This window comes from Anopheles arabiensis, chromosome 3, assembly GCF_016920715.1.
Source record: "Anopheles arabiensis isolate DONGOLA chromosome 3, AaraD3, whole genome shotgun sequence".
NCBI classification, from domain to species: domain Eukaryota; kingdom Metazoa; phylum Arthropoda; class Insecta; order Diptera; family Culicidae; genus Anopheles; species Anopheles arabiensis.
This window is the reverse complement of record NC_053518.1, coordinates 86,375,820-86,389,455: the sequence shown is the minus strand read 5'-3', so window position 1 is coordinate 86,389,455 and position 13,636 is coordinate 86,375,820. Positions and strand designations below refer to the sequence as shown.

Below are 13,636 nucleotides of genomic sequence, written 5' to 3'. Positions count from 1 at the left end.
ACACGCTACCAATTATCTCCATCAACCACAACCCACTAACCCTTCCTGCTCGTGTGTCAGCCTGAGGGGAACCTCTGGGGGTAGATGGGATGGGTGGTATATAATTGTCTATGGCTGCCGTCCCATGCGTAGAAAAGACAGTCTTGCTCATTTGCGGTGCTTACTGCGTATGTACAGACACGCCACACTAACAACATTGTTGTTCTGTAATTTTGTACTGAAACAATCAAAATCATTCCTATGGGGGGAGGAAAGGAAAGACTAAAAAAATACAGATACAAATGCAATTCGATTTAATGTAGGGCCTCTCACCCAACTTCCACTTTGCCATTCTTTCCGTAGCAAATGGCATTTGTTTCTTTTAGCGTCGTTTCCACCTAACGGAACGACGACGATAAAATGACGATTACGATTGTTTTTAAATCATAAAACGAACCGCAACAGAAGCAGTTTGCTACTCCAGTCCGTCCAAGCAGCGGTGCATGACGCGCCACCGTGGGGAGGAAAGACAACTCTGGTGGCAGGGATAGGAGGTCAGAGAAGAAAAATTGATTATGCAGAATTGAAATTCTTTCTTCTGTGTGTTCTGTGGACGAACGGGGACCGAGCCTGGGGGCGATCACTGCTGCTCGCAAGGCTCTGGTGGCACTGTCAAGCGTGGTTAAATTATGATTCCATTGGTGTTCACCAGGAATGTCCGGCAAATTTTACGATGAGAAAAACAATCTTCTTGCCAGCTTATGCTAACCATGTTCGGCGTAAATCACTGCATCTAGGTGGAACCGGTAGCAAGCACAGTACCTTTAGGAGTAGCCGTAAGGGTTGTGTTTACTTTGACATCTGCTTGTGTGATGAACTTGGTTTTAATGTGAAGAATGACCTTCTTCCTGTGGCATCCTTTTTTTTTTGCATCGCTCAACAGGTTATTCTCACGTCAATTTAAATATAAATCAGAATTATATTTAATTCCTTTAAATGTTAAGCTTATGACATAAAACATCAAATAATAACTTACTACCAAATGATCCCGAAATTTTACTCGAAAGCCGGTAACAATTGTGACACTTGATATGATATGACTTTGGGATATGATCTAATGAAATTGTAATGGTTCTCTGTTAGAATGACAACATAAAGACGCGCATCGAACATTCCACTCCATTCGATAGCCTGTCGATGCATTGGCGAGGTAGTAGTCATGTACTTCAACTTGATGGTAATTTTGGGATTTCATCCGTTGAGTTCTTAGTCATGATTCGATTCATTATCACAATTGTAGCACAACAAATATCAACCATTTACAGGGGTTTTCAGCGTGTTTAGTTTAAATCACAAACAAGGCTTAGCAGTATCGCCTAATGTACCAAAAGTGTACCTGTTTTATCCGATCATATGTAAATCCTCTGTATCTTGCATGTCTATGCAGTAGCACTGAATTTGGGTATATTTTAGGACCCTTTATCTATTCTAGCTAGAAAGCTGAAAATTCAGTCTGTCAGCGGAACAATATGCCATCATCCGGGTTGTGCTTTCCATACCCAATTGACAGTTCCGCACTCCGCCATATTGGATTTCGACAAAAGTATACAAACAAAGATAAATTACAACATAGTTTTCTGTTTGAAAGGAACTATAATACTTTTCATACACTTTAAAAAGCCGATTCTAACAGTTTTTAACGTTTTTTTCAATAATTATGCTCCAGTATATCAACCATTACATACAATCATACATGAGCTAACCTCTTATTATGAGCCTGTAACGTACCGGCTACGCCTGGTAACAATCTTTAGTGAAGTAGCTTTGTTAATTTCATTTTATTTTTTGTATTTATAAGGGAGTTTTAACAAAAAAGATACATTTTGCTTAATAATTGCAAATTGGTTACAGAAACTCTTCAGCAATGTTTTAATTTATTTCGGAAATAGTGTAACCCTTCATCTTTAATGCTGCTCTATCCTTTCTTAAAACAATTCGTCGCAAATGCCTGAAGATCATGTTGCATCACAGCACCAAGCACCAGGTGAAACGGAAACAGATGTCAAAGAGATGGTTTTGCTGATATGTTACCAGCAAGATTGCAACATAAAGAACTAAAGACTGTACGTTGCGTCCTGTAACCCTGCTTGCGACGGGTGAACGTTTAGGCGAGAGGTAACGCTTTGGTCATAAATTAGCAACTAATTTGCAAAAATTATACCAAACCCCAAAGGAGAGGGACATTGCAGAAGCTAAACGATCGTTAGCAGAAAAAAGGTGTGAAACAAACAGCGCAAACGGTAGGAATCGTGTTACTTTGCCAGCTGCTGTTGCCAGCTGTGAAGGAGCTGTCTCGTTGTGGCCTTGTGTGTGCGTATAAAGAGTGCCACTTTCGTATTGAAATTAGAAAAAATGTATATTAAATAAATTTCAGTAGAAAAATCAAATCATTTAGTAGCAGCAGCAGCACCAAAAAAACCCTTAACGATGTCTGCTCGGTCAGCTTGTGCGCGACCGCCCTAAACAATTACCACATCCGGGGTATGGGGTAGGGTGTACGCTCTTCCGAAACCGAGGTAAATGAGGATGATGGGCTCTACTTCCCATTTCCCTCATGGCCACGTTATATGCTGGTGCGTACAGTTCCGTGGAACACGCACGATTCTCAAGTGCTTCCAGGGGCTTTTCACAACAAATCACAATACATACCCACAGCGTGTGTTTCGTCGGGTGCCAACCGGCATTGCTTGGTGGCTGTTCCTGGGGTTTAGTGAAAGGTCCAAACATTCAAATCACTTCCCCAGGGAGGGCGAAAAAAAACACATTCTCTAATCTTTAATTAACATCAATGCGTGGCAGCGCACGTTTAGTGACCATAGTGCAGAACGACACTACTGGACTAGAGAGAGAGAGAGAGAGAGAGAGAGAAAGAGGTGGAGCGCGAGAATGGGAGTGTTAATTATCATAATTTGATCAGTTAATGAACGACATCCGTTTTGTACTGGACCCGGGCAGAGCAGCATGGTGCGCTGAATATTAGAAGTGTTATTTCACACTTTGTACACGCAAGCGTGTGTGTATGTGTTGCAGTGTGACGAATGATGATGATGGTAGGAAGAGTGGACAAGCGAACAGCTTTTTGTGAGCTTGTTAAATCATAAACATAATTATCGCAACCAGAACGAGAGGGACGTGTTCCATTTTGAGACGAGTGATTTTCCAGTTGCGACGCTTGAAATATGTGGTTTATGGTTTAAGGTCCATTAAGTGATCGAGTGAATACTTCCAAGTGATCAAAATAGTTCCAGAAAAGCAATCTTTTATCTCCTTAACTAAACCAGTAACATCATCTCACGAAATGTCCAAATTTCGACCCATTTTACGACTCAATTTCGACGCCGAAGATTCTTCTACACTGAGTCGCAAACCGGGTCAATAGTCAGTTCCTTTTAAGCATTTTAGGCTCAACCGACAAACACGTGGTACAAGAAGTAGGCTCTTTTTTGTGCTAAATTGATATCCACATCCACAAGGATATTACTACAGGTTGGTCCATCCTGTGTACTTTGACAAATCTTCATGTGACAGCTAGTTTCATTCGAAGTTTCATACAAAGTCCTCAGCAAACATTTCACTCGCTATCGCTGCCAATCTCCATTGAATTCTCCATCCATCAAGAACTCACCTGTAGTCTATTTAGGCACCTTCTTGATGCACAACACATCCAAGTTTATCTTACGACATTTCTATATTCAGCTTCTAAAAGTAGATCTGATCCCAAGGATTGTGAAGTTGGAAGTAACAGAACGGAAGTCGAACTTTCGCATTGAACCATCGTAGCGGACCTTAAGTGATGGGTTTATGATGCGCTTTTGTGGAGACTATTGTAATGCATAAAAATAGAATGATGGAACGACATGGATATGAAAAATCAGTGGAAACCATCTTTACCGAAAATAATGTTCATAATGTTCTCATGTCAAATTTTATTACGCGCCATTAGTGTGTGGACAGTTGTTTATTGGACTAGTTTGCCGCGTATTTCTCGCGCTGACATCAAAAACATTTTGTAAAGGTCTGGGGAACGAAATGACAGTGGTTTTCATGCCATTTTTGGAATGTAAACTTTGCTATTCGCCACGTGCAAGATGTTACAGGATTTTCCGAGGCAATTTAGAATGTCAACAACATTTCTCATTGCTTGCAAGATGTTTTTCAACAGCTGTCAAATGTTGTATTTGCATCTCATTGATTAAATCAGTTTTTCCACATGCTTCTCAACAAATTCCAAACTAGATTGAGTTTGACAGTTCTTTGTGAGGTGTTGAAAATAATGTATAAGTACTGAAACTTTGTTGTGATGCCAATGTATGACAGCTGTAGAAAATCATCATATAGGCGGCTAATAATGATGTAAATCTGTAATCCATATCAATCTGATATTTCATTTCCATCCAATGCAACAAAATGTATCAAATATAATAATTTTGAAAATATTGTACAATTTTTCAACATTGTTTATGCTTGGGTTGAATATCAATAATTAATGTTTAGAGTTTAACAATTTTAGCATTTTTAATAAAATGTCCTTAATTTTATATTTTCTTCCAGCTTTTAGGTCAACATTTTCATCAACATCAACTACACCACGATTGAGTCATTAATAAACCCGCAAGACAAATTCGAGATTCACGCACGGATAACGCACACTGTTGAAGGAACGTGACACCGGAGAGAGACAGATACGATCAACATCGATCACACGATCGCATCACTCACAGCGAAGCAAAGCAGTCCGGAAATAAAGGGATAAAAGCGTCCTGCACTTCCTATCGACCGTTTCGGCTCGGAAGGTACGTCCAGCAAATATTAGAAAATTAATAAAACCTTTCCGCCCCTTCCGCTTCATCGAACATAAATTCCCATTTCCTAAAAGCGTCCTTTCGTGTACCCTCTAGGTGCTATAAATTTATTTTACGATCGTCACGGTGGAAGGTCTAGGCGTGCGCCCAGTGGTGTTGTTGCCGTTGCGGTTTAGATAGTGCGTATACCACATACTCACACGCACAGTTGACAGTTCGAAAGTAAACAAAACCACCCCCTCTGAGCAGACACATGCACACATACACCCACTATCTCACCTCGTTAAGGGCCCGAAACCAACAAACCATAAAAAGCATGCTAACCTCCTGTTGGGTCCTCACCATGTCCAACCAGCAAAATCCTTGCACACCATCCTTGCAACGAATCGAAGCAAAACGGATTTTTTGTGTATCTTTTTGTTTTGTTTTATCGGTCGCTTCCATGGTGTGTGTGTGCAGTTGTGGTGTGTATTTTATCGGTTTGCTGCTTTTGCTTTTCCTTTTTTTCAAGGGGTTTTGCCCTTTTTTCTATTCCTTTTGGCACTATCTTTGCCGTTTCACATCCTTGTTTTAACGTTTGCCTAACGTGTTTCCATCTGTCCTGTAACTATGCTTGTGTGAGTATTTGTATCTGTTTGCCAGTCCTCCCTTCGTTTGGTCCTTCCTGCCTTCCCAGTCCAGTACACACTTGCGTTCGGCCACAAATTTCGTTCGTCTGGTATTAGTTTTGTTGTTGTTTTTTGTGCCCTTTCGATACTTATCTCCCATCACTTTCCTTCGTCACTGTTTTGCTACGGAGGGCCGTTCGATCTCGATTTTCGGCTGCACTCCAAATGTATCTGGCCAGTAGTTTCTTCGTCGCTTTTTTTTTCTCTCTCTCTGTATATTCCCAGAGTTTTGTTGATTTGTCGATATCCTTTTTGGAGTCGCCGTCGTCGCCTCGTCCCCGGCCAATGCCAGTTTTCCTTTCGTTTGGTTGCTTGCTTAGGGGTTTTTTTTACTCATCTCTTACCTTCTGGCTTCGATTCACCGCGGTTTATACCACCATTCCATAATCGTGTTTTTGGTTGCTGATCGGAGGGTGGTGGTGGTGGTGGTGGAGTGTTGTTGTAACAAAGCGAAATGAAATATAATTTATGACCTGCCCGTTGTCATCGGAGTCGTTTGCGGAGGTGAGGTCGTCTCGGTATTCCCACCCGCTTTATCGGGGTTTCCCTGCTTCCACTCCACTTCCAAGTCCGTTCTTTCGGCACCATGCGGGAAGAATTTCGTACAGCGTGAAGAAGGGAACAGTGTGTTGTGTGTAGTGAAACGGTCGACTAATTGATTATTTGCTCACGAGACATACGGTGGAAACGCACAGGGACGCCCGGAGCAGTGGAGATTCCAGAGGATGGTGAAAGAGAAACGGTGGCCTCCGGAAGGTGACAGATGCGCTACCGGAGCGAAAAAGGGAATGTTCTTCCATCCAGTCAAAGGTCTAGCCTCCGGACGAACCTTACCTGGGCGGTCTTGGAGCATGGCAGTTCCGTTCAGTCATTAACTCAAGCGCGGTCATTAAAGATTGTCCTGGTAGGTTCGGTTTAAAACAACTGCACAGCGACAGTTGCTATTCGGCTGGTGTGTTGTCCCGTTGTTAAATTTAAGGTCCAAAAAAGTTTTGTGGGCACACATGGCGACCGGGACAACAGGTTGGACGTGTTTATTAGATATTGCAACTGTTTTACGGTCTGCCTATGTCTGCAACAAGATTGTTTCTTGAAGTCGAACGTAATCTTATGACAGTCATTAATGCATTAAAAAAAGCTCTGGTCATTTAATAAGTCTTTGGAGAATGTATTAAATAACAGCCATTGTGTGATATAGTACTTGATTGTAGCATTGTAGTTGTCTTCCAAAGTCTCATCTACGAATATCACAACTGAATAGCCCTATGAGCCTATTCCTCTTGCGGATGTCTACAAGAAGTTATGCTGAACTGCTCAGAATATTCAAAAAGAATCTTTCAAAATCATATATGAATACTCAAGCTATACCATTAGTTAGAGTCCTTGTAAATCGGAATTGCCTATCATAAATTTGATCTTGACTACAATAGATTATATGACCTACTCTATTCGCTCATTGATTTCTATTTCATAGAGTCATAAACTAGTCAGGTCTTAGTTTGATTCTGGAAAAGTTCAACAAAACCATAACCTCGTTTGCGCTCAATTTAAGCTTCAATAGCTACTCGTTCTACAAGTTTATGAGCCACTGACGAAAACGTTTTAGTTCTTTCCAATGCCAAGATATTCAAGATATTCGGAGCTTGTAGTTCGACAAGAATGTTTAGACTCTGGTATGTATTCTGGTTAGTTAGTATTCTGGTACTCTAGTATTCTGGTTAGTATTCCATACAATAAATCATATGACCTATTCTATTCGCTCATTGATTTCTATTTCTTAGAGTCGTAAACCAGTCAGGTCTTAGTTTGATTCTAGAAAAGTTCAAGAAAACCATTATCTCGTATAGGCTCAATGTAAGGTTCAATAGCTACTCGTTCTACAAGTTTATGAGTCACTGTCAAAGCTTCCTATGCCAAGATATTCAAGATATTCGGAGCTTGTAGCTCGACAAGAATGTTTAGACTCGCTGAAAGCATTGCCAGCAAGGAGGTCTCATACTCTGAACAATGTATGTAGGATATTCGTGGCTTTGGTCGTGTGTTCTTGAACTCCACTATATACATCTCTCCAATCAAAGAAATCTTAAGAGAATCATAACTCATAACTAATGTACTTGAACATCTAATAGATATGGCGGTTTGATACCAAGCAATAGAACCACAATTATATGTAAGGTCCATTTTCTGAAGTTGTTCAATCATGCTTTAAACAAAGAACTTTTAACAATATTGTAATTTTAACACCAAGATGTTTGTGGAAATATGGAAAAATAGCTACAAAAATACAAAAAATAACAAAAAGCTTATCTTGATATCTACAGAAACCAGAAATACGCGTCACGTAAAGGATGTAAAAATATTTCGTTTTGCTAACCCCCCAAAAAATGCTAATCTCAAGCAGCGTGATGATGTTACGTACGTGTTGGTTATATCATTTTAATACCTTCTCATAACATCCGGCTGTATATTAGAATCGAACCACCAAAAAACCTGCCTCTAATACTTCCACACATGTAAGCGTGTATGTGTGTTTATGTTCGGGTGGGTGGGTGGTTGGTGTGTGTGCGCAAAAAAAAACAAAATTTGAAAAATGGAAATAAATCATGCTGCGAAAGTATATTGAGCACGACACGCGGCGGGCGGGTTTGTGGTACGATGCAACACACATGTGAAGCTGTGCAAAGAAGCAAAATTTTCCTTCCGTTCCCGTTCATTTTGCCGGACGGAGTATGCATGTGTGTGTGTGCGTGTGTTTCTGTGTGCATGTGAAGGGATTTTCCTCTACTTTCCATACACCAGCAGCAACCGTCGCTGCTTGCTTTGATGGAAATTCAAGAAAGTGTGTTTGATTTCTTCTCTTACAATGTGCCTCCCTGTACACCCTTTCCTTCGCTGTTTTCCTTCCGTTGGGATAGCAACGGGCGGCGGCAGAGGTAGGGGTAGATTGGATGAAAAAAAAAAACGCTAAAAAGAGTAAGCAACAAAGAGAAAAAAAACTCCAAGAAAATTCCCTTATCACTTGAAGCGCGCGCGTTCAATTTATTGGCCAGCGGGGACAAAAGCGAGGAAAGCGAAGGGAAAGTCTGAAAAAGGAAAAACACACACACACACTCACACCAACACGCGAAGCAGAAGAGAGAGAAAAAAAATCAGCAAACGACAAAGCGAGATGAATGATGTTGCTTCTCGCTTCTCGCTTCGTTAGCATCCCGCGTCGATACGCTAACGAGCAGGAAAAGGACGTTGTCCTCTAATGGTGGCAATAGGAGAGGGTGAACGACGAGAGAAGTTGTTCGTGTAGATGCTGATTTTTCCTTTTTTTTATAGCGTTTTTCACCGGGGAGGAAAATGCAGAGAAAGTGGAAGGAAAGCGTGGGTCGGTTCTCTGTAATAAGATTGGCTCATTTTGGTGAAGCGACGAGCGACGGGGAAGCAGATTGCGCAGGGGACGATGGTTATGCCCTTTGCCAAGGATGCTGTGGCGGCGGCCAACGCCAAGCGGAGGAGGGCACACAGCGTACAAGCGAAGCTCGCGGAACGAAGGATAGTAGAGAGCGAAAGTAAATTTAAATTGGATACGAAATACTTGAAAGTTTCCATGACGGGTGAACGCGACGCGTTCGTGTCGTTTTTTTTTTCCTTCTACTATTTCGTGTCCTTTTTCTCCTCCTGCGGCACATTTGAATTGCAAGTGGGGTGAAGAAATCAGCAAGGAGAAAAAGAAAACTCGTATGGAAAATAAGATTTTTCCTCTCTTCCTTCTACTTGGCGTGAAGGAGGTGAAGAACTCAGGGAGGAAAAGAAAAGGATATTCGTGTATTCGCCAAGTCAAACGCACACACACACACATTCAAGGTGACACCCACTAACCCACCATCCCCTTTACAACGTGAATGTGATGGCCGACGTTAAGTACTGGTACGCTGTTGCCTCGAGCACACAGAGCCCGCCCGTCCGTGCGCCAAGAAGATTGTAAAGTGAAAAGCTCAAGCATTTCCGGGCAAGAAGTGGTTTTGCATCTATCTCGCCTCAGGTATGCAGCAGTAGTGGAGCTATTGAACTTGATCAGGTGTGTCAAAACGGGGGATTATTATTGATTTATTTATGTTTATAGTACGTGGTTGATATTGTACAGTGTGAGTTTAGGAGATATTTGGCTTTTAAGTTTGATTTAGGATCATTATTAAACAAATTCAGTAGAATCTAACCCGAATTTAGCTAACAGAGCTTCAAGTAGACGTGTCTAAGATTATAATAATATGCAGATAAGCTTGGGTAGGAAATTCTCAAATAATTTTGTTGTCATAGTTGAAGGATTTGATTTTCCAGGATTTTCAAAAAAAACTAATATTTCTTCTACCAATAATCTTCAAATCGGAATGATCAGTACGACGTGTATTCTGAAACGCGCTGTTTCCAAAATGGCTTTAGAATTAATTATGTTCCGCATCTATTAATCATGCCGTTGAGTCATACTCACTCTACCCGGCCACTCGGTGCCTCAAAGACACTCGAGCAGAGATTAAAAGACCGGCTGTGCTCTTTTCGGTTCTTTTTTTCTTGGCTTGTAAAAAGACTTTTTGTCGCGATGAGGACAAACGGCGGTAACAGCGACGACCAAGACGACGACGACGACGACGACGACGACCACTACCAAGACGCGGCGAAGGACACACTGTGCAGAGTCTGCGCAATCGCATCCTTTCGCCGGCGTTTCTGGGCAATGGGTACACTTGGAACATCATCGCGTAGTCGTTCGCTGCGTTTCGTACGTCTAATTACGACGACCTCGTCGGACGGGAAGCACGGAACTGATGCGAGATGCTCCTCCAAGTGTCTCAGCGCCTTATTATGGCAGTTGGTTTTAGTTCTAAGGAGAGTCTTAAGAGGTTCTCGAGGACTTATTAAGAACTTAATCAAAAGTAGCAAATTGGACTGTTTTGTTTGAAGTTCCTGCAAATCTTGAGGACGCAAAGTGACAGTTGTCCTGCTGTGTGTGTTGCTGTAGTGCCGTAGTGTGTGAGTGTGTATTGCCGTGCCGGGAACTGTGAAAAGAAAAAAAAAGTTTTGTGCGAATAACCGAAATGTTTTGTTCTCGATGGGTTTTAAATTCCTTTTCGGTCGTACTTCCAAAGCTACTATTACGCACGTGTGAAACGACACCGTTGTGCGTTTAATGGTAATTTGAAACACCGAAACTTCCCCAAAAAAGTTAGACAAATGACAGCGCCCGGCAGTGGAACAAAGTGATCGTTTAGGAGAAGCGTCGTAGGCCGAAAGAAGACGCCGACAGAAGTTGATTTCTCTGAAGACTCAAACCCCCCGTTGGAGGATACCCGATAGGAGTATACAACTGTGAAGAAGGTGAAGAAGATGAGAAACAACCACACACAAACACACGGATTTAATGCCGTCCCGGAGAGCCTCTGCCAAAGCGACGGCGGCCTGGAAGGTGGTCGATCTCTCGTCTTGCATTCTAATTACCCTTGGGGATGGTGAACTACGTTAAGAGGAGAGAAGCCTGTCGGAAGGCATCGAGAAAAGGTGTTAACCGTTAAGCGTGGTTCAGTGCTGTGCTACTCCAGCCTTAACCTCAGAAATCGCCTCGGAATGTGATTGTAATGAAACTTCATCAATATCAAAGCAGGCACTCTTCGAAACGGCCCAAAGGCCGTACGGTGCGGGTGTGGGTGCGCTCCTTCAACCCGCCGCTGATGGTGTTATGAGGCAGGGGATGGTTCGCCGTGATCTTTTGGAGTACCTTTCGTGGTGTGGGATTGAATTAGCTGATGAGGAGCTGACAGCAGCGGAAAGTGCGAAGAGTTCGGGGCGGTGGAGGTGAAGACAACATCACGCTAACCTTAATACCATGGCCACTTCTTCCCCTTCGCATACACCGACCACACGAAGATCTGGTTACGGGAATCATTTTTCAATTTCATCGCGCTAATGAATTAGTAAAACCAATAATCCGCGGTCTTCACCACCGCCCGAGAACGTTGGCTGTAGGAAATGGGCTCTCTCGGAAGGCTCGGATCGGATAAGCGCGGAAAGAGAAAAGGAGAAATATTATTTACCCTTTCCACGCGGGGCAAGGGTGGTACACATCCGTGTATGGCTTTAAATTGATGGTGTTGGTGTGCGCGCGCCCGTCGTGTTTGTCCGTGTTTGCTGCAGTTAACGCCGATGATGAGCGCTTTCTTTCACGACTTCACGAAAGACGGATTATAGTATGTACGGCCCTGGCATACGGAGTGAGGCACAATGAAGAAGAAGAAGAGGAGGCACTCGTACGCTGATTCTTTCTTCTTCCTTTTCAATGCCTGATTTGCTAGAGGTTGGAGGGACGGTTGGACGCTTGTTTGGAATTTAATGCTTCGGTTCTAACTGTGGTCTTCTGCTAGCCGTCGCTAGGTCGTCGCGCAAAGTGTTGGCAGGTCTCTACACCGTCTATATATTCTAGACCCGTTTGAGGAATCATTTCTTTGAGGAACCATATCCTCCAACCACTTGTAACCTTTGTCAAGCAACTTTCCAGCCAACCTAATCGCACCAGTGACAGCTGAATGTGTCTGCCGAAAGAGGTGCCTGCTTCGATTTGCGCAGCGCAGTGACAGACCGTTCACTTGGAGTAGAGTGGAAGAAGTTGGTCCGTTAATTCAACGCAATTCCTGACGCCCCTTTCTTCCCGTTTGATGTACATATCTTCTTCTTTCCTTCGCGATTTGGAACATTATTTATTTATCGAGCTGTTATCGGCGAGGTAGCCAATGTTGACATTGGGCATGTTACGGGGTTGGCAAAAACCTGGTACCAGATAGGCGTGCAAAATTGCGAGTCACATTTGGGGGACATTCGTCAAACTACACTAAAAATTTTGTAGTAAAGAATTCCTTGAACATCAGTTTGTCTCAAACATCGCGTGAACTACAATAAAGAGTTGTGTAGAGCTCACCAGCATGTTTATTTATGGCCTCACTGGGCAAGCGGCTTTGCTAGATCCTCTGAACACTTTTGCTCTTGTGGCCGGCCCCGGAGTTCGATGACTGTAATTTCCCTATCGCGATCGCCCGGACGGCCGGATTGGATTGGATTGTGGATGGGTGATGAACGTGTACCGTACGCGGGAACATATAAAATCCTCAATCATTACACACCATAATCGCCACTCGAGTGTGGTGGGAAGAGCAACAGAGAGCAAGAGAGAGAGAGAGAGAGGCCACAATTTCGTTGGATCAACATGGTTCTTATTTAGCGGGAAGATTACGTGGCCTCCTCCTTCCGACACCGTAGAAAGGGGTGAATGAATTAAAGCGACGGATCAAGCATTGCAACACACACACAATCTCACACATTACCCCCCTAACGAGAGGGAGAAGCCACAAGGAAGGGTGGTCTGTTCGATCCATTTTAATTCAATCTTTCACCCACTTTGGGCCTCGGCTGTGTATGTTCTATCTTGTGACGGGCGTAAGCTTAAACGGAATCATCGATGCAAACACGTTTAAATCATTTCAGTGCTCTCTTCTTCTCATGCCTGTTTTGGCCTATCATCTCCACCCTCACAAACAAAACGGGGTAATGGAAGGGTGGAGGATATCTTCTGGAGATGTATAAAGCCCTCCTCCCCAACAACTTGAAGTTGCTGGTGAACCTTGGATATTCATTATGAGGTCTTCCCTTCCCGAGGCACCAGCGGCATTGCATTTCACCCTCTTCGGGAAGGGTGAGGGTTCATTGGTGTGTTTGGTTTTGGATCGTGCGCATTGGTATTTCTTGATCTTTTACCACCTCGGGCACATCATCATCATCAACGCGTTGCGCTTGTGTGGGACCTTGGAGATTGGACATGGGGGACGACAACGACGAGTTTTGTTTAATGTCAGCACGAGTCCCTCATTATCGCAGGGGCTCAGTGTAAGGAACTCCAGTACTCTGGAATACGCAGCTTTAAAGATGGAACCTCGTGTCCGCAAGAGAAATCAGCCACACGAGGTGATGCCGCTTCTATTTGTCTATGCTATTAATATTTCCGTATGATTTATATACCACGGGTCCCATGTCTGAGGCGTTCGTTACGTCTTTCGTTTGCATATCGGTTCTTCTGGTTCGATTTTCCATCCCCTT

General features: G+C 43.0%; 1 protein-coding gene across 4 annotated transcripts in view; it reads left to right on the top strand.

Annotated features, from left to right (window-relative positions):
- The window catches only part of LOC120901510, a 34,098-nt gene that overhangs the window by 10,384 nt on the left and 10,078 nt on the right, over nucleotides 1–13,636 (top strand). For 3 of the 4 annotated variants that reach the window (XM_040309522.1, XM_040309523.1, XM_040309520.1), the window contains one exon: nucleotides 4,591–4,832. The gene's annotated coding sequence lies outside the window, so the exon portion shown is untranslated. Of the gene's footprint in view, nucleotides 1–2,883; nucleotides 2,913–4,590; nucleotides 4,833–13,636 lie in introns of those variants that run through there. The other variant, XM_040309524.1, reaches the window with a different exon arrangement.